The following is a 25908-nucleotide window of genomic DNA, read 5'->3' on the forward strand; positions in this document are numbered from 1 at the left end:
TGACAATACAATGACGTGTTCTTGTCGGGAACTTTGTATAGATAGATACATTAATCCACGTAGAAAGCTGTTGTATTTCTCTAATTGACCGGTAGCTGTGGCTAAAATCAAAGCGAGCCATTCTTATTGCCGATACACCTTAAAGCGTCTTCGTCTTGATGGCTCTAAGTATAGCTGAAGTCCTCTTTATTCATTACATATTGGTTCAAAAAACGGATGCCCCGCTGACTGTAACTCTGCATGGCCGATAAGAAGCACAATGCTGATTATCTATGTGCATTTGCCCTTCGGCAGCTTTCGAACAAATTCAAGACAATGGAATAGGACTAGTCCGGAGTTGTCTGCTGTTACAGATTAAATGCTGTCCGCCAGCGCAATAATCATAGTAAAAATCGGATCAGAGAGCATTGTTCTGCCCTAAATAGCTTGAACTGGATAATGATTCTAAATTTCATCCTATGATTATTACTACTATTATTAAGGGGAAAATGTAAAAACGAATGGAAGCTTCTTGGGAAAGAATACTGAAAAACACCAAAGGTCTACTGGCTGATATCGTACAATAAGTGATATACAGAGAGGCAAACTTCTTAATTATTCTGTCTAACCCATTTACGTACGTCAAAATATTCGATTCGATTCTTAATCTGAAAAAGCTGGGTCAATTTTATAAAACGCTGCAAGCACTTCAACGTACGAACCTTTAATAGAATCTAGGAAATAAAAAATGCGCGCAAATACAAGAATCTTATAGACCTTTGTATGGTACTCCCCGAAAAAAGTTCGCAAAACATCAATGTTTCCTCATTTTAATTCTAGAGCATCAACTGAAATAGAGAATCATCTATGCCGTCAAAACTGCTAATCCTTAGGCTAAAAAATTATCCTGAGTAAGTGCGTTCCTGCTTACTAGAATTGTCAGTTAGTGAAAATGCACGCTGTGTGGATTCGAAATAGGTCGAAACATAGGCGTCCGTGGTTTTGTCCTATATAGATTATATGCGTGTACTAACAGGCCAACCTACAAGACGTAAACCCAGCAGAACACCGATTTTCTCAAAATGCGATTTTGCAGTGTCAGATGGTCGCTGTGTTTCGCTACAGGAAACGTAACGTTGTCGTGTATGTATTCCTCTCAATATATCCTTGTCAAGTATCCTCAAAATATCTCCATATCAAGTACAGCTTGCCAATTGGGAGCTTGGCCAAGGAGGCAGCATCTGTCAGTCGTCCAAGGCACTAGTTGTCGTTGAGTTCCCTAGGACAGAAGACTGAGTCAAATGCATAGACCGAACTAGGCGTTCAGCTTCACATCGTTGCAGGCCTTGACTTCGACTCCACTCAACCCCCGTTCGAAGAACGCCACCGGAGTGATTTGTAATCAGCCGGCCAAACGGACGAATCAGCTAGACAGGCAGGCGTAAAGGCCGTTAATTCTGCTGCAGTGGGAATAGCTACGATGGCTTTATTATTTCGGTCGCTCAACCCTACTCCGACGACTTTTCATGCATATAAGGACTATAGACTTTCTGTGCTGATAAAAAGATTGCCGTTTTATCAAGTGATTAATAGTAGTAAATGTAGGACATTCGCTGGCAGGAACACCGAGATAGAGAGAAGGACAGAAACCCTGGAGCCCGCTTATTCGCACATCCGTCTATGGCATGCTCAGCTGCGATGAACGAAGCGTACACGGGGGTTGTGTAGCCGCCGCCGCCGTCGTTGTAAAATTCGTGCAAATCTCTGATACGGCAACAACTATTCCACGCCCTGTATTCTATAGTGTACTGATGGGGCCGCTATCGATTGTTCTCTATAGAAATCGAATAGCCTATCTGTCTGCATGTCGGTTAGTTACACAGAAGATTTGACACTCAAAAGTAGGAACCTATGAAAGATTTATTTTGAGATACCATTTTGAATGGGCGTGAACGTTTTCATTTTTTCAACGGTCCACAAAATATAGACTATAAATTAACAGAACTTCTAAATGATCGCTTTGATAACTTCTTCCCGCAACAGGGCGGTAAAATATGCCAGCGAATATCTAACAACGTTAGTGGACATTTTTAATAGACCTAAGCATAAGAATTTTTCTCTATAGATACACTTATATATTGTGTTATTATACTGCTTTCCTTCTATTCCAAGTCAGGCACAAATACGACAGCGGATTAATGTTTGATCTAGGCGAAACCCTATCGTAAATATTTTTGGTTCCTAAAAATTGACGCTTGATTAGCTCGTGACAGTTTGGTACGTGGCTGTTGAACAGACACAAGCAGATTTCTAGAATCTAGAACGAAAGGGCTATTGTAGGGACCTTACAGCTTATCAAGGGGGTACACATCTGAAATGAACAGAGCAGTGGATGCAATTGTTCGAAACACCTAACGAAAACTTCAGGTATAAACTGTATGCTATCAACGTCAGGCAAAAATTGCCCGATCACAGTGACCTAGCTGATGTCAGTCATTGGCTTTCAAGCAGAAAGTCGTCTGCTGTCTTCAGTTCTCTTGTAGAAATTAGTTACAGGCAAAACTGCCTTCTTGTGCACTATCTAGAATACGTCCTCATATTGAATAAGGAGAAATTTTTAGCTTGTGCAAACGCTCTAGGCGTGGTGCCCGGTAGAGGACGTCACGCCACCCTACGTCCTTTACGGAAAGGTTTCCTTGCCGAAATACGTGTACTTGGATGTCCTAAAACCTATAATGGAAACAAGTCGAACAATGGACTATGCGTCTTTTAATATCTCACTCATGCAATCAAATTGATGCAGGGTTGGTTGATAATGTTCTAGATAAGTGACATAGCCGATTTACAGCCCAGAATCGAATCTGCTAACTTATTATATACGAGCCAGAGTCCAATAAATCTTGTCTTGACAAAATCGAGAGATAACAAGGTTGCGAGTAGCAGGTACATCAAAATTGAATACACACGAAAAGGGTGTTCCTAGTGACGACGTACGAAACGGCTCATCCAAGTGTCGGTTTTCCTGGAAATGTTCCGGCCAAAGGAGCGGCAACAATCTCCTATCAATATAATCTAATGCTGTTTCTAGTGGACCACCTTAAAATCACACTGTTCTGTCTTCTTTTGCAGTTTACGTCTTCGTTTGTTAGAATTCGAAAAAAAATCGTATGATCCTTATTTATGAAGTTTATAGGTAATCAAGTCCGATACTATATCCTTGACATATCTATTTATGCACAAATGTATATAAACGATAGAATCGGATTCTTCTCTGAGGTTTCTCTAGAACTTCTCTGAGGTTTTAAATAGGGGCAGACCCAGGTACATAGTAGAAGTGTCATTTACTAGAAAGCTTTGCATAGCTGAGCAACAATTCAACAAACAGCCTCAAGGGACAAAATAAAATTATAACCTACTCAAAACATTGAAATAAGTCCAATTCACCATCCAATCCTATACTTATTACGAGTATACCGGTCATGGAACTAATGTTGCAGCGGTGTAAGTATAATACAACAACCTTTTAATCTATAATTATCTATATCAGACTTAGTTTCTTTATATAGCTAAAGGTTTGCGGCATTCGGGAACTATACCACCTTCACCATGATGTAAGATGAAGAGTTTTTGACACTGTACGTCGTACTATTTCTTTTTTTTGTAGAAAACAGCCAAAGCTAAGTAACAAGTCTAGTAAACAACTGTTAAATTTTGTTCTTAGATCATTAGGTGAAGCAATGCATGTGTCATAAACCCGCTCATCATTGGCTATCCGCTACATCGGCGCACAGACGACATCGTGAAGCTTCTCATCGTGTGACTATTACATGTATGTACTAGTACATGTAGCCTCAAGTACATGTTCTCGTTTTTATATGACGTATCTAAGTACTAATTACGCTCGAGCACTTGTCAATAGCGAGATAAGAGTTATATCATTGCTATCGACCACAGCCCGCCTCATATTTCGTGTATGCCATTGTATGTTAGTACCTTAGATAGCCGGTACGTTGTTGTTTTGTCATTAATCCGACATCCGCATACACAGATATTTCTACGGTTTGATTAATATTTGTAGGCTGGAGCGGTACTATTATAAATATTACTTTACTTATTTTATATATTTAGCGGTACTATATTAAATATTACTTTATGAAAGCACAAACGTACACAGTTTATCCATACTTATATCAATGTATGTACATGCACAACTGTATGCTAAATAATGGTATACTGTATTAACGAATTCGGGAGCCTAGAACCGTATGGATTTATAATTGTTACTGAAAATCGATAGTTCTAAACAACGCCCACCTTCATAACGTATGTCAGATCCCGTTAGCTCGGTCGTTAATAAACGTTACGCTGTCCGGAGCGAGTTCTTAGCAAACATACGTATGTTAATCGTATAAACGGGCACATCCTCTATTTTTGTTTAGTGTATTGCAGCTTACAGCTATTACTTATGCAGGACCCACTTTCGTGTTGGCGAATCATAAGACCTGTACTAAATAGGCCATTGCGTAAAGCACCTTAAAAGTGTAACTTTGGTTCGATGGAGGCATGCCCTTTCTTATATGACATTGGTCGATTCTACATAAGTCCTTTGCTCCATCTCATCTATATAGCTACAATTTTTTAATCTTTTTTTAAACTTAATTAAACTTTTTTTAGCTCGTGAATTCCTTACGCGTTATTACCCCAAGCCGAGTTGCAGTTTCTGGTTTCAATGAGGCGCGGCAGCTGGCGGCAATTCTCAACGTTCCTGGCTATAGTATCGCTTGGCAGTTGAACCCCCGTCGATCCAGAATTTGGTAGCATAAGCAAGGAGCACGAGCGACAATGGCATCATCTTTTATCTTGTCCTTTATACCGGTGCTTTCACTTCTGGAAACTAGAAGGGTCCAAGCGCTAGCAAGCAAGAACCGCCTCCACAGCTTTATTTTTGCAAAAGAGAGAAAAAAACAGAAATAACGAAAAAGAAAAAGCTATTACAATGCCATAGAGAAACACTAGATTGAGAGTGTCAGCCTCGCAAGTTTCTCTCGCACGGTAGGGGATCTACATTTCGGCCGTTAAACCTCTTCTTGTGCTCGTTCATGCTTTGTGACGTTATGATACGCGTGTATTGCCGCTGGAATTTAGGATGATCTCGAACGGCTCCTCAGCTTTCCTTTACATCAGATTACGAGGATATGGAGCCATTCTCGGAAGAGATACACGTTCAACGTACTACATATAATCACGCTTCTCCGAGACCATGGACCACCCGGCTCCTTTTTCAGTAGCAATTTCCGTGAAATGCTTGAAACACAACAACACGAAAAAGACCAAGAAAACCACGAACAAGACGAAAAAATAACAAGATGCAGTATCTTTCCGAACAAGCGGCTAATCCCAGCAGAGGGCGTAGAATCTAAGAACTCGTAGTTCTGCTCATATAAAGTAACTGGTTGGCATCCATAAATAGTACACGCATGGAGTACACTTGCAAGGGCGCAACGGCGACAGTTGCCACGGGCATCGTAGCAACATCACCCAATTATAAGCTCTCGTTTATATACGCCTGAAAGAAGGCCAAAGCAAGTCCAAATCGCTGGTAGGACGAAAGCGATATAGAACTGCAGGAGGCAGCATCCACGACCAATGGGTGGAAAAGACTTCCACATGCAAAGGCTCGTCTTTTTCAGAAGCACGTTTCCGTCTGTCAGAATGAGGGGATGATATAGCAACGGGAGTGTTATTTGGCCTGGCCACGAATTGCTATCGTTTATTAAGTTCATATCGTAGGCACGACAGGCGGTATTTGACGATACGTGAAGTTCAGTTTTGTTATTTTCGGACATATGTTTGCGGGCTGGCTATGATTAATAAGTTTGAATTAGTTATTGAGAAAAGACATTTTAGAGAAGCCAAAGAGTAGTATTATACCGAAAATATATCAAGAGCGTAGGATCAAAAGGTTTTCGTGTACTTTAAAGTCCAAATGGACTGCATTTTTTCTGTTCACTGTAGATTTCAAAAACAGTTACTGCGTCTACCTTGCATAGGCATCCGTTCAACAAAACTTTTAGGAAATCCTAAAATGTTAGCCTTATGGCATCGGGCTATTGTGCATAGGTGACAGCATAGGATCCGCCGCGGACGAGTTCGTGCGGTTCGAGACGTTGCTACACCTTTTGCTTTCTGAACCACTCGAATACACATACTTTCAATGAGCCCTTCTTGTTCGATCACGATTAAGGGTTTGGGGTCCTCAATGGCGGGCGGGCTAGCGCAGTCATCGACGTCCGGCGACAGGTGACCTCCCCCCGAGTCGTGAGCAACAAGGGTTCTTCTTGCGACGACGTGCCAAGTAAGGCGTTTGATTGGTCGTAACAATCAAGTATTGGTATCGTTATCCGCAAATGAGTAACAGAGGCAGCCTAAATAGAAATCTAAATGGTGACGTTATTAACGATAAGGAGAAGATTAATTTGTTTACAAACGATCGTATAGGACCGTATAGGATCGCAAAACGTCGCTAAAATGTTATTCGAGATACGTAGTAGGAACTGCGTGAAAGAAACGACGCATGCTCGCAAAAGTTGAAACGCCCAGCGTCAGGTACGGTGTCTATAATTCAGAATGGCATGTTTACAAACGTATACAGTTAAATGGTAACTGTAAGCATAAGATCGTAATGTTTTTTTAAATCAGATTATGCCGTTCGCTAAGGTACCACTCGGTTCCCCCCAACGACATTGTGAGCCGAATCATACTAGACTGTGTCATTTTTTTTTCTCAAATACGCCCAATTCTATAGGACAGCGGTCTTCTGTAACATGAACTATTCTGTAGTGCGCATTTCTAGCAACAGCTTGTGCGTGTCAGAGTTATTCATTTCCTTTTTGCGAGAGTAACACAACTGTAGTTGTTTGTCTAAACCCCGCCAACTGCGTACCCCTCAATAGGGATCGCAATCGTCAGTACTAGGTAACCACATGCGGCACGTACATTTCTCGGAACTATATGACTTGCGTAACACTTTGTGCGGTCACTGGCAGTCGACCATTACCGTCCGTGTTTTTATTAGTTGGGGAAATGGAAAGGCTCGTCAAGGTTATTCAGCGTCCATACCAATTTTTTTTTTTTTTGTTAAAATACGCCTGCTGCTGTACACCAGCGGAACTGGGAGTCACAAACGCCGGACAGCTATGTATTATATATGAGAACATGATTATGGTCCTGAAAGGCACTGGTCGCTGATTTATTGGCCTGCACGCTTAAAAAGGGAATCTGCGAAGCGCTTGTTTGGTCGACACTCAAAGTAGATCGCCAGTTGACCCATAGCAGCAGGTGGTAACATGTGGAGAGACGACAGGGTGCAGTATCATGCACTGGACAGCCGGTAGCAGTAGAGCCCTCTAATAGACCCAGTTAGACTTCTGGCCTCAAAAGTGGGTGGTGGCAGCGTTAAGAAAGCATAGGCTTCAGGTGGGTTGCGATTTGGCAAATTGGGGTTGACAAATTTTACGTTTAACAAACAGAAAAAATAAACACGAAGTTGCAATAGTAGGTGTCATTTTGGCAAATTCAATTAATTTGAAAATAGAGAGCGCTGTAACAGTAGCATTACGTCTACCCTTACATTAAGCGTACTTTTTTCGTGCGGTGTACGTAATATACTTTTATATACTATGTTTGTAAATACTATGCTTGCGTACAATAGATTTTTATAGAATATACTTGTGTAGCACGTGCAGGGATTGCGCTGATAAATATTTACATAGTGTGGAGTCGATGATGAAGCCTTGTGGTTTTAGATTTATTTATCGGCACTCCTGCCACAAACTTGCACTGGATAAATGCGGCCTGGTGCAGATAACGGCTTGAACTAGTCTTCTAGCCCGTAAATAGTTTTCACGCAATAATCTCTTAAGAGACGAATTGAGATATTTGAAACGGCATGTTTTCAGTAGTTATCTCAAGAGACTATTTAAATGAAAATTGATGAATCATTAATGAAAACGAGGATGTCAGCTCGGATAGTGCGCGCTACTCCAGCACTCGCACAGCTTGGGCATGGATGTAATGCAAGACTCTGATGTTGTTAAGAGATGAGATAGAAGCAGAAGAAGAATTACTTAATTATCAAGGACAATGTTCTAACACTAGAGGGGCCAAAAACTTTAGCGATATGTTTACTGTACCCTAGGTCATTTCTGAGCTAATTCGATCAGCCAGATATATCAAGAAGGTCTCACGCGCGGCGTGCCCATTCTTCTTGTCCCACAAGTATTTACTCCCGCTTGCAATCAATGCCCTTTCTCGTCAATCATCGCTCGGGTCATTTATTTGGCCTGCGCCATCGCGTTCCTTCTCCATAAGCTTGCTACCATCGTTCATCTTCCGCATTCGAGGCACTATAAGTACAAATGCGTTAATTTTGTATAAATTGTATAATAAACGTGATCCTCATTCATAGCGTACCCATGACTAAAGTGGGACTATGCGGAAAAATTAGGTTGCGACGCTAAAAACACTTAGTTTTCGTAAAGGGTACGTGAAAGCTTCTACGTTCTCCAGCGCCAAAAACGCTGTCAATACATATACGTGCACAGTGTTAGCCGGCCAGAGATCTTTGACGTTCCCTCTAGCCGATCGAAGATCACTAAACAGCGGAATATGTGTCTAGCATCGAGGTAAATATTCGTAGGCGACAGGCCTTCTCTGATTTGTTATACTGTATTTATTCCATAGGTACATTGGTGTGATTTACATATTAAAATTTTGAAACCAAGTTAGATCCTAGGCTTGCTTTGGGCTGAATTATTTTCGGCTGTTTTGAGCATATTTGGAATGATAACAACGTGGTACTTAGCCATCCCTATGGGGAACCTTATTGCAGTTGAGAGATACTGAGATCAAAAGTATTTCGGTAGTAGTTTGAGTTATGAACTATATATCATATAAGCAGTGAGTTATATGTTAAGGATCGACAATATTTTGTTTTAGACAATGCCTAACATCATTCGTCTATTTCATATTGGATAGAGTCAGATTCTACACCACTTGCACTTAGCTAAGCCAGCGCAAAAAGAAGAATATATCTCCTATCCCGTCTATAAAGAGGAGCTTTCGACGTTGACATGGAGGTCCAATTATAGACGTATCTTCTCTCTTCGCTTGCCTCTAACGGTAGCCATCTAAAAGTCTGCCGCTCTCTTATGCGGTACGTAACGCTGAAGCATAATATCTGTACCGTCCAAACGCCGTCGATCTCGAACGAAGGACCGAGGCTTATATCAAATCAATCGAACCGCTGCCAGCAAACATACAAAGTGTGAAAAACTCCGCGTGCATCATTGAGTAACAGCCTGTACATGTACACATGATCACGGGCCAATGACACGGTACGCCGAAAAGTTCTCTTGTTACCGTTGTCCTTTTCCATCCTCGTGTCTCTTTCTCCAGATTCTATCTCCATTCCCTCCGACATCGTAGCTGATTCGTTTGAAAAGGCGGGAGAGTTTCGGAAGACATATTTCAGTGTGAAAATTGCGGCTGGCGGCGTCGATTCCATACGGCTTTGTACACTCATACACACTCGCAGCCAGAGACAAACAAGCGATTGCCGACCGAATCAGCTCCCGCTGCTTTCCAGTCGTTTTTCGTGGCGTAGTTGAGGCCGCCGTAGCAACGCGACATTGCTATTTATAGCAGAAGTGACGGTGGCGGCGTTGCGTCGACGGGGGAGATGGAACCAACATCGTTATGACGGCAGGTGGCCATTTATTACAATGTCAACCCACGACAATGCAGAGCGACATCAAACACTTTAACCCTTTTCGTAACAGCGTATTTCAGCAGTTTGATAAGCAGAAAATCTTGCAACCGTTCCGCCGCAAGATGACCTTTTGCAATGCTGGCCTCATTCTGTCCCGCAAAAGGTCGTGGAACAAGCGAGTTTTGTTCTCGCTAAGAACTTGGGTCGCATCTAAAACTTACCCGTGGGTTATGGTGGCTATCCACCGGGCAGCTTGCTAGAGGACGTGTAAGGAACAGCAAAGTCAGCTGTTTTTTCAGCTTTGTTCGAAGTATTGCTACAACTATTCTAGTCTAAACGTGATACGTTAGGTGCGCATTAGAGATATGACTAAATAAGCAAGTGTACCGTAATCATATATGCGCACTCAGGCTGTAATTCCGCATATCATAATGTATGCATTAGATACGGCAAAAACGTGCAGGCGTGTTCACGTAGCTTACGAATAGAACATTTATTTCTGTGGATTATGGAAGCGTAGTCAATGCAGTCACAGCAACCATTCTTATGTAAATGTACGCTCGGCCCGTCGTGGCCGGCGGAAAATTAACAGATCAGGATCAAGTTTTTCTACAAGTGTGGCCTTCCTGCACAAACGGACAGCCGGCGGCTTTCCCGCTGCCTCACCCCAATAACGAATTTTTCGAGTAAATAAAACCGAGGCGCTTTTGTGATGCTGTTCCCTGGCAGCGTCGACGATTAAGCCATCACTCCGTATAATGCCAGATAGGATTATATATGCGGACACCCTTATGCACCTGCAAACGAACCGTGTAATCAGAAGCGTCAACCATCACCAGCACGCGGCGATGGCGACTTTTCTCTGTTGTCGTTTTTTCGGAAGTTACAACATTCTCTTTTTTTTTTTTTTATCTTAGATATACGTTGATTTTTTGTTCTTTCTATCGAACAGCAACGTTCACTTCTTGAGGATCCGCCCCGCTTAAGCTGAATCATTCAAATCAGCGGAACAAGCTGCTTAAGCATACTGTCACGTCTTCGAAAATTTCTTGCTTTACATTTCAACATCTAACCGTTATGGATGCAACGCACAAAAAAAATATTAAGCTAAGAAAAAAGTATTCGTACATTAATTGATGTCCTTACACGGGCAGACGGGAAATAATGAAAGAAAAGCAATGTCACAAGTAGAGAGAGATATAGTATTTATATCCAACACCGTTACGGTTCTGCCATTGTTTCTTCGATTTTCTAACCGTACTCTGCTAGATGGCAGGGTACCGCTGATGTTTGATGACGTATCGTCTCTGACAGCGTAACTAATATTTTCAACCACCGCAACTGAATCATTTTTCAACCTATTATGATGCGTGTTTGAGATATAAATGGCCAAAATCGACTCGACGGTACATTGGAACGAAGCTTCCTCGAAGTTGTTGTTAGTGTCGGCATCCTGACGAGAAAATATCTGTATTGTATCAACGTGGAAAAAACGATTTACATTACCCTGTGTGTCAGCCAGAACCACATCGAGGTTCAACGGTTTATTCTGAATCCTAAAATATAATCCTTGTAATAAATAATAGTCAACTTTTCATCCTGTTGCCAGACTATCTTTTGCCACAAGTTCACCTTTTTCAATTATGAAACCATAGTCACACTTCTTAAAATTGGTTTTCTAACCCTCTGTGGTAATTCCGAAGCTCGATTGCAATTGATTTTTCCAAACCTAATCCCGTAACGTTGTCAGTTCTTTTGCACAGGATTTGCAGGTAGGGACGCATCGATTAGCCAATCGTTTACTGATAAAATTTATGCAAGCTTTTGAACAAAGTTAGGAGTGATCAGCACTAAATAAAGTATCAAAATTTGTCACTGAATGTGCTTATCCAATATTCCTATGCTGGAAAGAAGTTCCATAAGCTTACTATTAGTTTTTAGCGTACAATTTTTTGGGTGTGTTATAACGAACCATGCACCTGTCTGAGAATCCCCCGACCGTAGGTCACTTTCACCCGAATATATATGTCATTATAAGCTTGTATGTTTCCCCTCTTTGTGCGCACAATAGCAATAGATTCTGCTATTGTCAAAAAGCGGAATCAATTGTAATCCAGTAAACGGCTAATCAATCAACAATTTTCCTCGCGCACGAATGATCAGAGAGGCGCAAATAACGACGACAATGCAACTCCAACAGCGAGTGAAACGAAACGGTCAGCTCAAAAACAGGACAGAAAAACGGAAAATAGGGCAACGATCTTGTAGCAGAAGAGGAAGAGGCCGAGAAACAGCGAGGATCTCCTTATGCCGGAGTTTAAATTGCCTTTTTTAGCGTATTCTAGAGCTGTCTGTGCGTGTCCGGGCGATTAAAGAACGTAGGCCTAAAAACCCGTCCGAAAAGAGATCCTGGATAGGCCTACGCGAGGCAAACGCGGCATAGTTTTCCTTGCGACAGCAGTCAAGGACCTTTGTGATTTTTCGTAAAGGACAAAACGAATAAGCATATAGAATTATTTTGTCGCCTTGAGAGTTTTGTCTGTTGAGTCTCTAGTCAAAAGAATATGCTGGCTTATCGTTTTCCTAGCTAGATGACCTAGGCAATATGAGTTTTAGATTTAAGGTAGAACGCATAGGAAGTGAGTGAAATTTTTTGCCATGTTTCACAATTTTATTACGATAACGGCACAAATGCTGCCCGGCTCATAAAAAAAAATGTATGCTATTTATCGTCAAGATACAATATCGGAAAAAACGGTCCAAAGCTGGTGATGGCGCATTTATTCTGGAAACTTGGACATGAAGAGATGCTCCTTGTAGTGGTCGATCAGTTATTAATTAACAAAGTCAGCATGTAATTAGCCATGACATCGCTAAGAAACTCAGCATTTAATACCTAACAGTTTGAAAGTATATGAAAGAAGTTACCTGTAGTAAAAATCCCAATGTTTGTGCGCTACACGAACCGACGCATAGGAAGTTACCTGATCCATTCGCGAAACTTTAGAGAATCAAAACGAACTTAAGGCATTTCTAAAATAGTAGGATACAAACGACGAAACAAATAAAAAGGTGCTCTAGGGCGAAACTCAGATTGATTCCAGAGAAGATGGTGGTCGGATTGAAAAGGAATCGTACCAACGGATTACTGCCGCCTAGCAAAACGACAGCAAGTCGATTCGGACTTCTACTGTCAGCAGCTAACGAAATTGCCGTCGAGAAAATCAAGCGGAACCAGCGGACAGCGGTAAGCGTGGTCTTCTATTATGACAATGACGTGTCACATAAATTTTCAGCTACCAGCAAGACTTAAGAGAACTTGAATGAAGAACTTCAACGCATCCTCATTGTGTAACCTGCATCTCACGCCACCAGACTATCATCCGCTTTGGTCTATGCAAAACATTCAATGAAGTAAATTTTGTAAAAAACTTGTCACAGTTATTCACTTAGAAACCATGAGAGCTCTATCGTAACGAAGTTACGCTGTTACCAGAAAAATGGCAGAGGACCTTAAACCAAAATGGTGCATGTTTGCTTTAATACTATTATTTTAGAAAACAAAATATATTTCTCTCTGTTCTAGCTTGAAGGCGGTCAAATATTTTTTGACAATCCAATACTTCAGTCGTCCTTTAGGCGTTGATTGTGTCGGGTGAGTGGCTCATCAGAGCTGCCCAAGCTCTTTTCAGAATAGAGAAAAAAGATTATGCGAGTGGTACGTGAGTAGCAAAGTGGCTGTTTAAGAAAGTACGGACAAAAAATGAGGGCTCGACGAAACAGAAAGATAAAGGACAAATCGCCTGAATCAAAAGACTTAGACAGAGGCTTCGATATGTAGCGGAAACGAGAGCCCGAGTTAATACAGATGGTCGTTCAAGCGATCATGACGCATCCACGAAATGACTTCTATGCACGCCCATCATCATCCCGTTCATCCTAGCTGGTTATTAGTAAATAGATTATATATTTTTATTTTAGAACGGTTGGAGAAGCATCTTTTAGTGTTTATTGCGCTTTCATCATATATATATATATATATATTAATTACTTGGATGTGAGCAATCCGACTTCAGAGATGTTTGATTTCCGAGAATACGCCTTATAAAGCCCAAACTACCAGCGTGCTAGATGGCTTCCCGTATATGCAATGATTATTATCACACTTTCATTCTAAATTAAGTTTGCCTGTTTATATATATGTATATACAGAAAGAGAGAAAGGTTTGGGTCGAGTTCTTTAACTGTGTAAGGGTCAAATTAGTAACAGCAAGATAAAAGGGGGCGTTACCCATGAGCTCCGCAAAATTCATTATGACTGCCTGTAACGTGAAGACTGCTCGAGCGAAATGTAGAAGGCTCGCAATATATATACATATACATGTATGTAGAAAATATCAACATTCGCTTTGCTTTGGTCACATCCGTCCATATCTTTGGAATACCATCTTTCTCTAATGTATATCATGTACGTAAGAGCTGTATGCGCAAGTTCTGTTAGAAGCCGGCCAAACATATAAAGATACGCTTATTGTTTGATATATTTACCGATAAATTTAACTACTATCACTAGAAACAGCACTCAGACGATGGATACAATGTGACGCAGTAAACCATTCCTCTGCTACTCGTCCTTTTAAAAACGTGTTGTTCCCTCGAAACGTGAAACATCTTTCGTCCGCGTTTCGCGCGGTTGCGCGGTCTGCCTAGAAAAGTACAACCCCACGAGGCAAAACTCACCCTGTTACTCAGATCTTCAGCAATATATAGCACTGCTAACGCTAAGGCCGTACGTGGGCCGTTTCAAAATGTCAGCGATTCCCACATTCAGGAGCGTTCGTTACCTGGTGGTCGCAGTGGTAATAATGGTGGTTCCGCGTTTTGACAGCGAAAGTCGTCGCAGCTGTCATTATACGGACGAACGGGGTGAAGAGATGCTGTTCTCGCATTCGTCTAATTGGAAATCGTTAATTTAAACCAGCTTTTCAAATCTAGACAGCATACAACCGGGGAAGCCCACCGCAGCCCATACTGGTTCGAGGGCCACAACTACAACAATCAAGCTAGCAGCATACGGAGTATGTCTACTGCGCCGATGGGTCTGAGTCGCTTGGCAATCTTGAAGGATTTGGTTGCCACTAGTCTCTGACACTGTATCTGGCGTACAAATGCCGAACATGTTTTGCAGGGGGCGACGACGGCCATAATGGAACCGTATGAGGGGCGGAATCTCGAACACGCCAAACGAACGAATGTTGAACAGAAGCATATAAGATAGGAGAAACGAATTTTTTAAGCTGAGGCCTGCTTAAGTTCGCTGGTTCTGATGACGTCAGGGGAAACAGTCACAAAAAGCACAGTGCAGAATACTACGACCGCCATTTTAAAACAAGTCACTCGTTCCTTCCTTCCTTCCTGATTGGCTACAAAGACCGTGTATGTGCATACTCTCATGTACACGCGCCGCACACGTTATAGTGTACATCTGTCTAAGTGTGAAAGCAGCTGGTGGAAATGCATATGGTTATTTCCAATCAAAGTTCTATATAGTCTCGATATTCTTAGGATAGGTTTTTTGCACATTTGGTATACAAACGTTCTTTTTACGTAAATCGTTGAAGTCTGAAAAATGCAAATGTCTTCATCACAACATTTAGCCCTGTATGATTGGCCTTTTAAAGGACAGAATAGGCGCGTTACTTCTTATGATTTCTCCTCTTCGACTTCTTTTTCTTTCCGCCAAATCAGTGCAGGTTGGGGCCTATGAGTGGGTACTTACTATTATTCAAAGGGGCGGTTATTCAAAGGTGTAGATCGACAACGAGCTATTGTCGATGCTACTTTCACAGGCAGCGCTATAGACACGAGCTTTTGGTTTATTGTAACGTATGTTTATCTGTTCATTTAAATGTTCATTTTAATTATGCTCGTGCTGTGTCTAGCATAGGCAGCTAAGAGTAACCCGTGTGAATGTACATGAATGTATCGAAAGTTTGATGGGTAACGGTGTTGATGGCCATAAACATCAGGGCCGCACCACTACCAGCACTACCTAGAATAGAATAATAGAATGCCAGTTGTCACTTAAACAGAAGTTCGTGGCACGACATCGGACCGTGCATGGCGTATGGTGGTACAACTTCGCCTATGGGAATTCCATCGCTAGACGCTCTGCTGCTGGCTGCATCACCATTGCGCCTCGTTGCCTTTTCCTGATTTTTTCCATCTCTTTTTGTTACGTGTTTTCACCTCTCGTACTTCGAAGCTGTCTCTCGAAAAACTGAGTATGAAATTTGAACTTTGGAGAGCAACGCTTGCGATCATATCAGACACATCTATGGTGTGTTGTTGGAAATAGCGGGCTAGACAGGCGCAAATGGCCTGCTCTGAAGTTTCAACTTTCACAATAACTGCTACTACTGCTGCTGTGGACCGAGCAACAAAACCGTACAGTTACTGACTATTTCTGTCACCAAACATCACTGATCTGTCACCGTCTCGTTTAACCATCAGCCTGATTCCGTTCGAATGAGTTTCCGCCTCAGACACCCTGCCCTCGCCTCTGAATTCCTGCTCGGCCGAGTACATCAACTTGTAAAACAACGCCCCCGCAAAACCGCATATTCCCACAACGATTTCTACTCTTTGCGTCGACGTCTTCCATACTATTAAAAATAAAGCTACTAACAGGACTACAACGTGCGCGGAGGACGCCTTGCCTACATTGTTTGACCCTCACAGGCTGAACGTGACATAAGTGTCATTTAAATGAACCTCAGAGCCCGGGTATACTTTACCATCGCTAATGGCCTGCCAAGTCTAAAGTCTGGTGATGGTAGTAATTGCGGCGACGATGATGACATCGGCGCGACGACAAAAACGTGAGAGGAGAAATGGAATGACATCGCCTCCGTTGTCGAGTCTTGTTAGGTTCACGGCTTAGCATAAAATGTGCGAAAAAAGTTCGGGGGATTATTAAGATTTGACGGCTGAATGACTAAGATGCAGTTATCGATGTGTAGTAGCTCTTGATGTTACTTGGTATAACTGGAACAGTTGAATTCACGCATATACATGCACATGTGTGAAGTACGTCTTCACGGAACGAAATTTACAGCGAATGATACGTTCTATATCCGACGACTTATTTACTACCTTTTAATAGTTACGCAGCGTAATGGAGAACGTGAAGTTTTTAAAATATCAATGTAGATGGATCGCAGAATGAGGCCGCACAGCCCATAAATGGGATAATAACAATATTTTCTTTTTTTGTTAAGCAAGTTCAATCGGTCTGTCGGTCCCGAGCGATCTTTTATAATACTGATTACAGCTATTACCGTGTCACCAACAAATTATAAAGACTACTTGTTGATCTATATGGGCCTGTTTATCTTACTATGAACATATTTATCCTCGTAGTTTTACCTGCTATATACTTACGGGATGCGATATCAGTCGATGACCTCAGCAGAAGCCTTTGGCATACCTTTCGTAAAGTACAGCTAAACTTTTAATTGCTTGTTGCTAGGTGCCGCGCGCGTTCGAAAAAACGGTAACAGATGGGGGTTCCTATACAAGGTACGATAAATACTGTCTATCAATACTCGACCAACTGAATATCAAGCAAGCATTTGAAGACTATCTGGATAGTGAGACTCTCTAATCCTGTTGCTCGATTGGACCCGACCGATATTGAATATCGCTGACGTAACTGTCGTAATGAAACTGATCGACAACATAAAGACGCATAATCCAAAGCACTGAAAAAATGCCCAATAGATGTCAGCCGTGAATGCCACAGAAGGGCTATACCAGGCTGCCATGGGACATCTTGCCTACAGATTACGCAACCGCACTGAAAAGATCTGTCCACTAAGACTATAGAATCTGATGGCGTGACCTTCGAAGTTTATAATGAAGTAGCTCAGATGTTTCCAAACTCTCTGGGCTCGACTATAGCAAGTAAGCTAGGTTTATTTCCACGACGCTTCACCCAGGAAGTGTATCTTGTCTTAGACTTTTGATACCGAAGAACTAGTCGTGTCTCCTGAAATGTCTATGAGACGAGTTTTCATTGGCATATCCCTTGTTATTGCAAAAATACTTCTATAAATTTCAGCAAACGTTGCATACAGTCGCCATCTCGCTAACAGGTACATTTAATTTATCTTTACTCTCCTGTTTTTCCAGCGTCATTAGGGATAGTTGTACAAACTGTAGAACCCTAACTGTGATCCATCTCTAGGCAGAACTTCACGTACATAAAATCCTTCTTGCACCCACAATATAGTGTTGCTTATTGGCACCTTTGCGAGCTACCTCCCTGCAGTATCGGTAGCTACATCGCCTCCTGCAGCGATAGGGAGAATGTCTTGGGCGTAGCGTTAACTGATTTGACGCCGCTTTACAGGATATCATTATAGAAACGATTTTGTTACTTTGACTTTTGTTGTTCGCAATTACTGCAAGTCGTGCATAATCGAACACTAACTACGCATTGATAATGCGGTTTGAAATTACCGTTAAGCAGCCTAAGAAGTTACTCGAAGTTAGGTCCTGGGGCTATTTATATTAATCTCTAATATGACTATACGACTTTTCGATATCGAGGACCAACTGCATGCCGTTTATTTTGCCGACGACCTGATCCTCATAACAAAAGATTCGCAAACCACTACCGAAAGCACGGATGGCTAATGTTAAAGATAGCTATGCCACGGTTGGGCTTTCTGTAAGCATCTCGATACCATGTTGCGTTTTCTTAAAGACTTTTCAGTATTCCTCAACTCAATCGACCTTCATGGGGCAATTGTTCAACTAAACTCGTCTTGCCTTGCCATTTATATAAAGACTACACTTAGCTAATCACATCGTTAGATTATACTCAAAACGTAATCCTCATACTGTTATCCTATTTAGTCGTTAAATTAGGGATTTCTCCAAAACGTACATTTGTACTTCCATCTACTCCTTCTTGAACCGATGATAATTGCATACGTTGCATGATGCAGTTCGAACTATCCTTCGACTGGCAAAGTCCGCTCGTACATCAGGTCTTTACGATAAGCATGGCACCCCTACCGTTTCATTGTTACCGCGCCTTTTTTTCTGACGCATAATACAATACCCCGATTACGTCGTGGTCTCGGCGCCCTTGATACGAGCAGCACTGTCATTAAAATGTATAATGGCGTTAAGCATTATTCAACAGTAAAACAAATAATAGCCCTACCGTAATAATGTTAGGACACTTATGGACAAAGCACGATAAAGTAAGACCAAAACCTATGCTGAGTTACAGGATAATTAGCGTATTCTAACAGCGATACGTATTCTCTCGTTGCAGATTGTAGCAGTAAGACTAGCCTACACTTCAAACCCCAACTAGAATAAAGCACGGAATTCAGTGCTATCGATAACTAACAAAGGGTAAAGGCACAAGTGTTCTGATAATAGTTTAAAAACTTAGTTTAGCATTTTTATGTATCTTTACATATATACCACTACCAATTCCATTTTTATGCTTGCTCTCTCCTCACAACGAACAACGGAGCAATAGCAATAGAAGGACCTTACAGCGCGTTTGGTGTTTAAGCACTTATTAATTGGAATCCTGCTAGCCAAAGCACGCAGAACGGGTTTAGAGTGAATTTGTCCCAGCAAATCTTCGTACAATTTTATAGAAAATCAGTAACAGCACGAAAGGATTATGGGGGCAACAAGGGAGGGAGGGGGGGGGATAAATGAACAGGGGCCTGTGATGTCGTAAAGAATGAAAAAACCACTAGAATCGGATTTATTCGTTTATATTTGAGTAGTTTACTGTATATAAAGTATATAGGCCTCCTCGCAAGCGGTGCAGGTCAGATAGAAGTGACTGTTGGTCAATAAGCCACTGGAAATCAAGTAAAATCAGTTGAAAAATGTGTAGATGTTGGGCTTCGACGGATCCAGAGGAAATAGTACGAACAGGATCCACAAACACAGAATATTTTCTTTAAGTCACGGCTTTACGTAAGGTGCTCGGCACGGTAGGAAGGCGCCTGTAGACTCCGAAGGCTGCTTGAATGAGGGTTTCAGGCGTAACGATACAGAAACGGGATAGCCTGCAAACAGACCACGTCGAAACTGAGTGTTTGGGCCCTTATTGTGCTCTAGTGACCTTACCAAGGCTATTATTATATATTGACCTAACTTTTGGATGCGACAAGAGATCATTTCGTGTCGAAACTATTTTTTCCTCTAAGTTAGGTTCTTCAAGTTCGCAACAAACTATGCCATGTAGAATCGCTTCATTGAGCGTTTCTATATAGTATTGCTTTCGTACTGCACTTGAAATCACTTTTCGTTGCTTGTTTAATAAATACAAGCTTCAATGAGGGCGCTGCTTGAAATGTAGATACCTTCGTATATACTGACATCAGAAATCTTGAGAATTTAGTGGTTATATAAAGACAAAAAAGGAAAAAATATACAAACAATTCCAGTAAGGCTCACAAACAAAAATTGTTCTTATTGCCACCGACACTTAGTACCCCTGAATTTAATACTGGTTGTGATACAACTCTGGGGTTATTGAAGTGCCTGTCTATACTGCTGTTTATAACAGGTTATAGACATCTTAGAAAGGTATTCTCGCTAGCCCTTGGAAACCACGCATCAAAGCAAGTACTACCACCGCCGCACTTCAAGTTTAACTCTAGCTTCAATTCAGTGGTACGGTTTGAGGCTATGACAAGCGCATTGTCGTGGAAGGATGGCAATGCTGCGCTGTTCGATCCTTCAGAATTATTGGGTACGAAGTGTGCCTTACCGGTCAATTCAAGACTGATGTAAATATGGAATACTACGTTGCTTCGTGTCCGAGATAAGAGTGACTCTAAATTGACGATCGATGCGGACTGAGGTTGTAACACGAAAGAGAGCCGATGGTACAAACGCATTAACTTCGTTTTTTGATTGTCGGACACAAACTAGGGAAAGACGTCTTTTGCGGCCGGGAAGGTGCGTTTGACAATGTAGAATCCTTACTGATAAATTAAATGTCGAAAAGAGAAGCTTTGTAGCTGAGGTAATACTTATAAGGTTTCGTAAGACACAACCGGGTACTTCTATATCATTTCAGACGCGGGAACAGGGATACCAATGCACCCTTTTGAATGTTTTATTGAAAATAGTCTTCAGCTATATACGCCAGCCAGCGGCAAAACAACTCTATAGTTCCGTATGCATCTATAAATCAAGTATTCATGTGCATCGATGTACATGATGCGGTCAAACCTTTTTACTAGTATAACTCTACATTAGAATAGAATCATTTATCGCTTACAGGTAGAGGGGCTTGTTCTCGTAACAACGCGTCTACGTCAAATGTAGGGCAACTCATATCTATGGAAAAGCAGACAAAGTGGCTATAGTGACAAGTTATGAGGTGCGTGCTCAAGACAACGATTTGTTAATAGTTTTTTTGGTACACACGTAGGCCGGCATTGCGTATCGTTCAACTCGCACGAGAAAACCCCAAAGAAGGCACCAATGAAACTCAATGGGCGTCAATAGACACCGCATTTCCAATTCCTCGGTCCCAACGTCACTTAAAAGCCAGAAGAAGAGTATGGCTCGGTTTTATACTAATAATCGATCTTACATTCGGATAAGGTTTCACCAGTCATCGGCACTGGTAGTTCGATCTACGAAGAAAATAATACCAATGAACCAAAAAAATCATTACGCAATGTTAGCAATTGGATCCTAGGATGAGTCAGATCAGCGAGGTCACACGTGATTACCCAACGTCTAGGAGAAAGCAATGCCACCAGACGAGCAATAACTTTCGAAGTAATATCAAACATATCCCGAACCATGGCCCAAGCTGATAAAGGGGTCCACGGTTTAGTGGGTGAGAATCCCACAGTACCGGACGAAGCACAGTCAATGATGTCCGGTCTGCATAATGCATTTGCCCTTAACCTCCAGAAAAAACAGGGACGAGGAGTAACACCAGGGCGAGTGTTCTCTCGTCGGAGCCAACGGAATACCATTCAAAGCGAAATAATCGCGCTCCATTACGAAAGAAATGCTGAATTTGCGATTCATACTACATTGATATTTTTTTGTCGTGAATAGTTAGCACTTTAACATATATAACATATAAGTTCGTTTGAATAAAGTAAAATCACTGTGATCTTCATCAAGAAGCCATGCGTATTCGTCAACTTTGCTACGACCGACTACGTTAGAACTATGTCTAAGGCTTGAAAGGAGACCAAACGACACTATAGACCTGCGTCAGTGCAGCGCATCCTACCTAATTTCGAATATTCGAGCATTGGAAAATACTCACTGTCCAATTCATTCGATGTAATCGTCTGTCGTTTACCTAAACTATGGCTATTGGGACGACGGCCTTGGAGCACCCATCCGAAGCACACCCGTGTCGAGTCTTATATGCGCAAATAAATCACGAGATATATAAGAATGCCTGTGTATCAGCAACACGCGTGCATGCCTATGTTCATATAATAGAAAAAAAAGTATCGATTTTTTGGGTTTGTCAAAAAGAGGACACCGCGTATACGAAATCAACGCACGCAGAACATTTCTCCGCTATAAAATCACGTAGTTTAAAAAAATTGCTATCGTGTACATGAAGCTATCCGTAAAGATGCATACTTTCTTGTAACGCATTTGACCATAGAGCAAATGTTTAGACTATATTCACCGTTTACAGCAATGTCTTGTAATATGCCCAGCCTGATCCTATATAATGTATCGCACGATACATGGACAGAGTCAACACAGGTCTTGAAATAAGCTAGTTGGCAACCACAGGATACTTGTCAAATAACCCCATTTGACATATGGTTTCCACGACTGTTTTGTTGATGGTAACATTGCACATGGTGAGGAAAACGCTGAGAGACGGAGGGACAAGGAGCAGGGTAGCCACGATTGGGGGATGCATAGACGCCAGAAGATTTACTGTGTATATATTACACCTATTTTCATAGCAATAATACACTCACACTGGATGATTCGAGCGTGGAAGGAAAGGTCTCTGTCAACCGTGTATAAAATAGACGCGGGGCATGCTTATACATGTATGTAGAACTTTTGCTCGCGCAAGCTGTGAATGCTGCGCTGATCGAGCGTTGTGAAAGTACGCAGCAGGCGTTAGGGGCAGAATCAATAAAATCGGTTATACCTTATCATAGGCATACACGGAGCTGTCAAGAGCATTTAGTAAATGCTTCCCTGAGCTTCAATGGAGAATGAGTATGGATCAATCATATGTAATAATTCTCATAATATCAAAGAAGTAAGGTGCTCATCTCATGTTTGCTCGTCTTTTGCTCTGTTTACGTACGTACATTATTAGAGACTGCGTACGTAGCGCTTAAACGACCGTTGCTGTTCCCAGACGTAGAAAAAACGAAAACAACCGTTTTTTAATTTAGCAACAAAGTCGTTCCGTCTTATTTCGTTAATAGAGCTCATTGTTTGATTTTATCGCTCGGACAGTTTGACACGATAATCAAACGGCGAGAAATGCATTGAAAGAAAGTAAATAAGCCAAGAACTCGTTGTTCGAGGATTCAGATCACTGATTTAAATCAATCTAAGAAGTCCTATATGCAAACTGCGAACAGAAGGACGTAGTAGTACAGTTCTAGCATAGGCAAACCAATACAATGAAGCCAACAGTTTGTCCGCGAAATGCTTGCCAAAAATATTTGAGGAAACTTCGAATGACAAGTGAGCTGCAGTCTGCAGCTGATCGACGTGGCCCCTTTACATCAAAAATGCGGACCGCTGAAAGCACACAGGCGCAACAAAACGCGAGAGGGACAGGGTAGTCTGAAGTAAATCTTTTTCAAAAGGTTTATAAAAAAAAAAAGGAGGGACTTTAAGAAGGGGTTTCCTCCTTGAAGGGACAGGCAGAGTAGAGACGAGGCGGCATGTCTGCCGGGTATCCAGTACAGCAGTCGCCTTCGAGTGCAGATATGAACACTGCCGGTGTGGCTGCCTCTAAGGGAAGCCAAAAACGTACGACTTTCTTGCCTGGAGAAAATGCCAGAGATTTTGAGGGCCGGTCTTCTGCTTCATTGGCCACGCCTCCCATCAACTCGAAGACCCATTTCGTTTGACGCCATTGTCGCCCTGCTGAGTAACCCCAGCCTGCGGCCCACTTGAGAAGGCCAAAGGCCGATGATTATCATCATCATGTTTTGATCGCCTTTTTGACACATCAGCATGGCCGAGAGGTGCGCGTGACCAGACAGACATAGCAGGCAGGTATGAAGAAGGCAGATAGAACGACAAGTGCGAAGCGCCAGGGGTAAATCGAAGTTGTTCGAGCCGAAGCTTAAGAATGTAACGAGGTAAAGGGACGGCAGGCTGACTCGACAACGCCGTAATATATTGTATGAACGTATCGGTCTTCATTGATCTTTCCCCGATTTGCCCTTGAAGACAAAATTAAGAAGAACGCGCTACCACGAGCACAGCTCTGCAACCGTGTTCAGCCTTTTTCAGCGATAAGCCAACGAGATAAAGCTTAGAAAAGAAAAACGAGAAATCATCTACAGTCTAAAAAAAATATACTTAGATGAACGAATGAATGCCTAAATGGAACGGTCTGGCAATTTATAGAATATTCGCCGACGTCTCAGAGCGAACTCTCCGGACTTCTTCAGTGGATCATGAGCAAAAGAAGAGACGAGCCCGCTCACACTGGAGTCGACAATGGCGATGCTAGTAATCGTAAAGGCTGCGAAGGCCGCGGTCGAAAAAAGACGTCAAACTACCTGCGAGAGATGTGGCGATCAACGACATTCACCATGAACAGAGTAGCACACTGACCCTAATATTCTGCTCACCCTAAATACAAACGAACATAGCTGCGTAAACCTAAAGAACCGATATATGTCGCTTGTCGACTTTTGCCTCCACTAATACTGCTAAGATGCTTGTTTCTCCAAAACGACGTTGTAGCTGACGGCCGTAGACTGTTAGCCCAGCGGCGACGAGCGACTACAAGATCGTGATCGGAATGACCTGTCGTGATAGAAGCTTGCCTATTGCGAGAACAGCAGTAGCACTTAGCCCCTAGCCGCCCTCTGATAATTATGGGGCGGTAATCCCATAATAATAAACAGTAATAATAATAATAAATAGGACGATTCTGTCCATCTGTAAGCCTCTAGAGGTTGTTATTTGCGAATCTAGCGACTTCGAACAGCAGCCACAGCAGCAGCAGGAGAAGAAGGGCTGAATGAAAAATCGATTTGTTCTTTTTGGGATGGCGACCAAGATGACAACGACTTCTTCGCGATGTTCTTTCCATTCTTAGCCGCGTTAACTGACAATTCAGGCACGACACTGCGTCATCTATCGGAATCACCAGCTAATCTCGCCTAACGATCCTCACCGTTGCATATCGTTTGTTGGTTCGAAAAGCATGTATCTAACGCAGCTGACTAATTGAGTCGAACTCACCGTTTATTCTAAACAGAGGCCATGAACGATTAATAAGGGGACAAGACTGCTATTGCTGAGAAATTTTAAAAGGACAGCCGAGCGACCCATAGGACTAGGCATGTAGACATATCAGATATAATAGTACAGTTGAAAAACAGCGAATAAGATAACGAAACTTGGCCAGATATTATGCTATCAGTAGCAACTGCAGCAGGCGTGGGTATTGTCGCTGAATCGTCCTGCTCTACCGCTAACCAAGGTCACCCTTTGCTTTACAATTCCCTATACCAGATACGTCCAGCACCGTCCACCAGGCCCTCCTACAGGCAGTGTATGACCGATAACGAGTCGTCTATTGCTCACTTTAAGATGAAAAAAGTAAGAAGGACTACTTGACATTAGCTGGCTCAAGTGGATAGAAATCAGGTGGAGGAGATCAACAATGGCGACAGCAACAACGCACACTGTTTCTGGGCATCTGATTTTTGTTTTGTACGCTTAGATAGTAATTAATATTGCAGGCCACGAAAGGAAAATACGTTTATACGTATGGTGCTATATTACTAAACCTTTAAAATAGGACCAGTACGATTTCTGTCAGTCCTTCAGTATTTTTGCGCAATAAACATGTGTACACGATGTAGTGGAATAAGACTGGTACTTAGGTGAGGTACTAC

General features: G+C 42.1%; 1 protein-coding gene across 7 annotated transcripts in view; it reads left to right on the forward strand.

The window, feature by feature from the left end:
• LOC111246921 (uncharacterized) overlaps nt 1–25908 on the forward strand; it is a 70642-nt gene that overhangs the window by 29119 nt on the left and 15615 nt on the right. The gene's annotated exons all lie outside the window — the stretch shown is intronic.

Source organism: Varroa destructor, unplaced genomic scaffold (genome assembly GCF_002443255.2).
Source record: "Varroa destructor unplaced genomic scaffold, Vdes_3.0 BEIS01000003.1, whole genome shotgun sequence".
Classification (NCBI taxonomy): Eukaryota; Metazoa; Arthropoda; class Arachnida; order Mesostigmata; family Varroidae; genus Varroa; species Varroa destructor.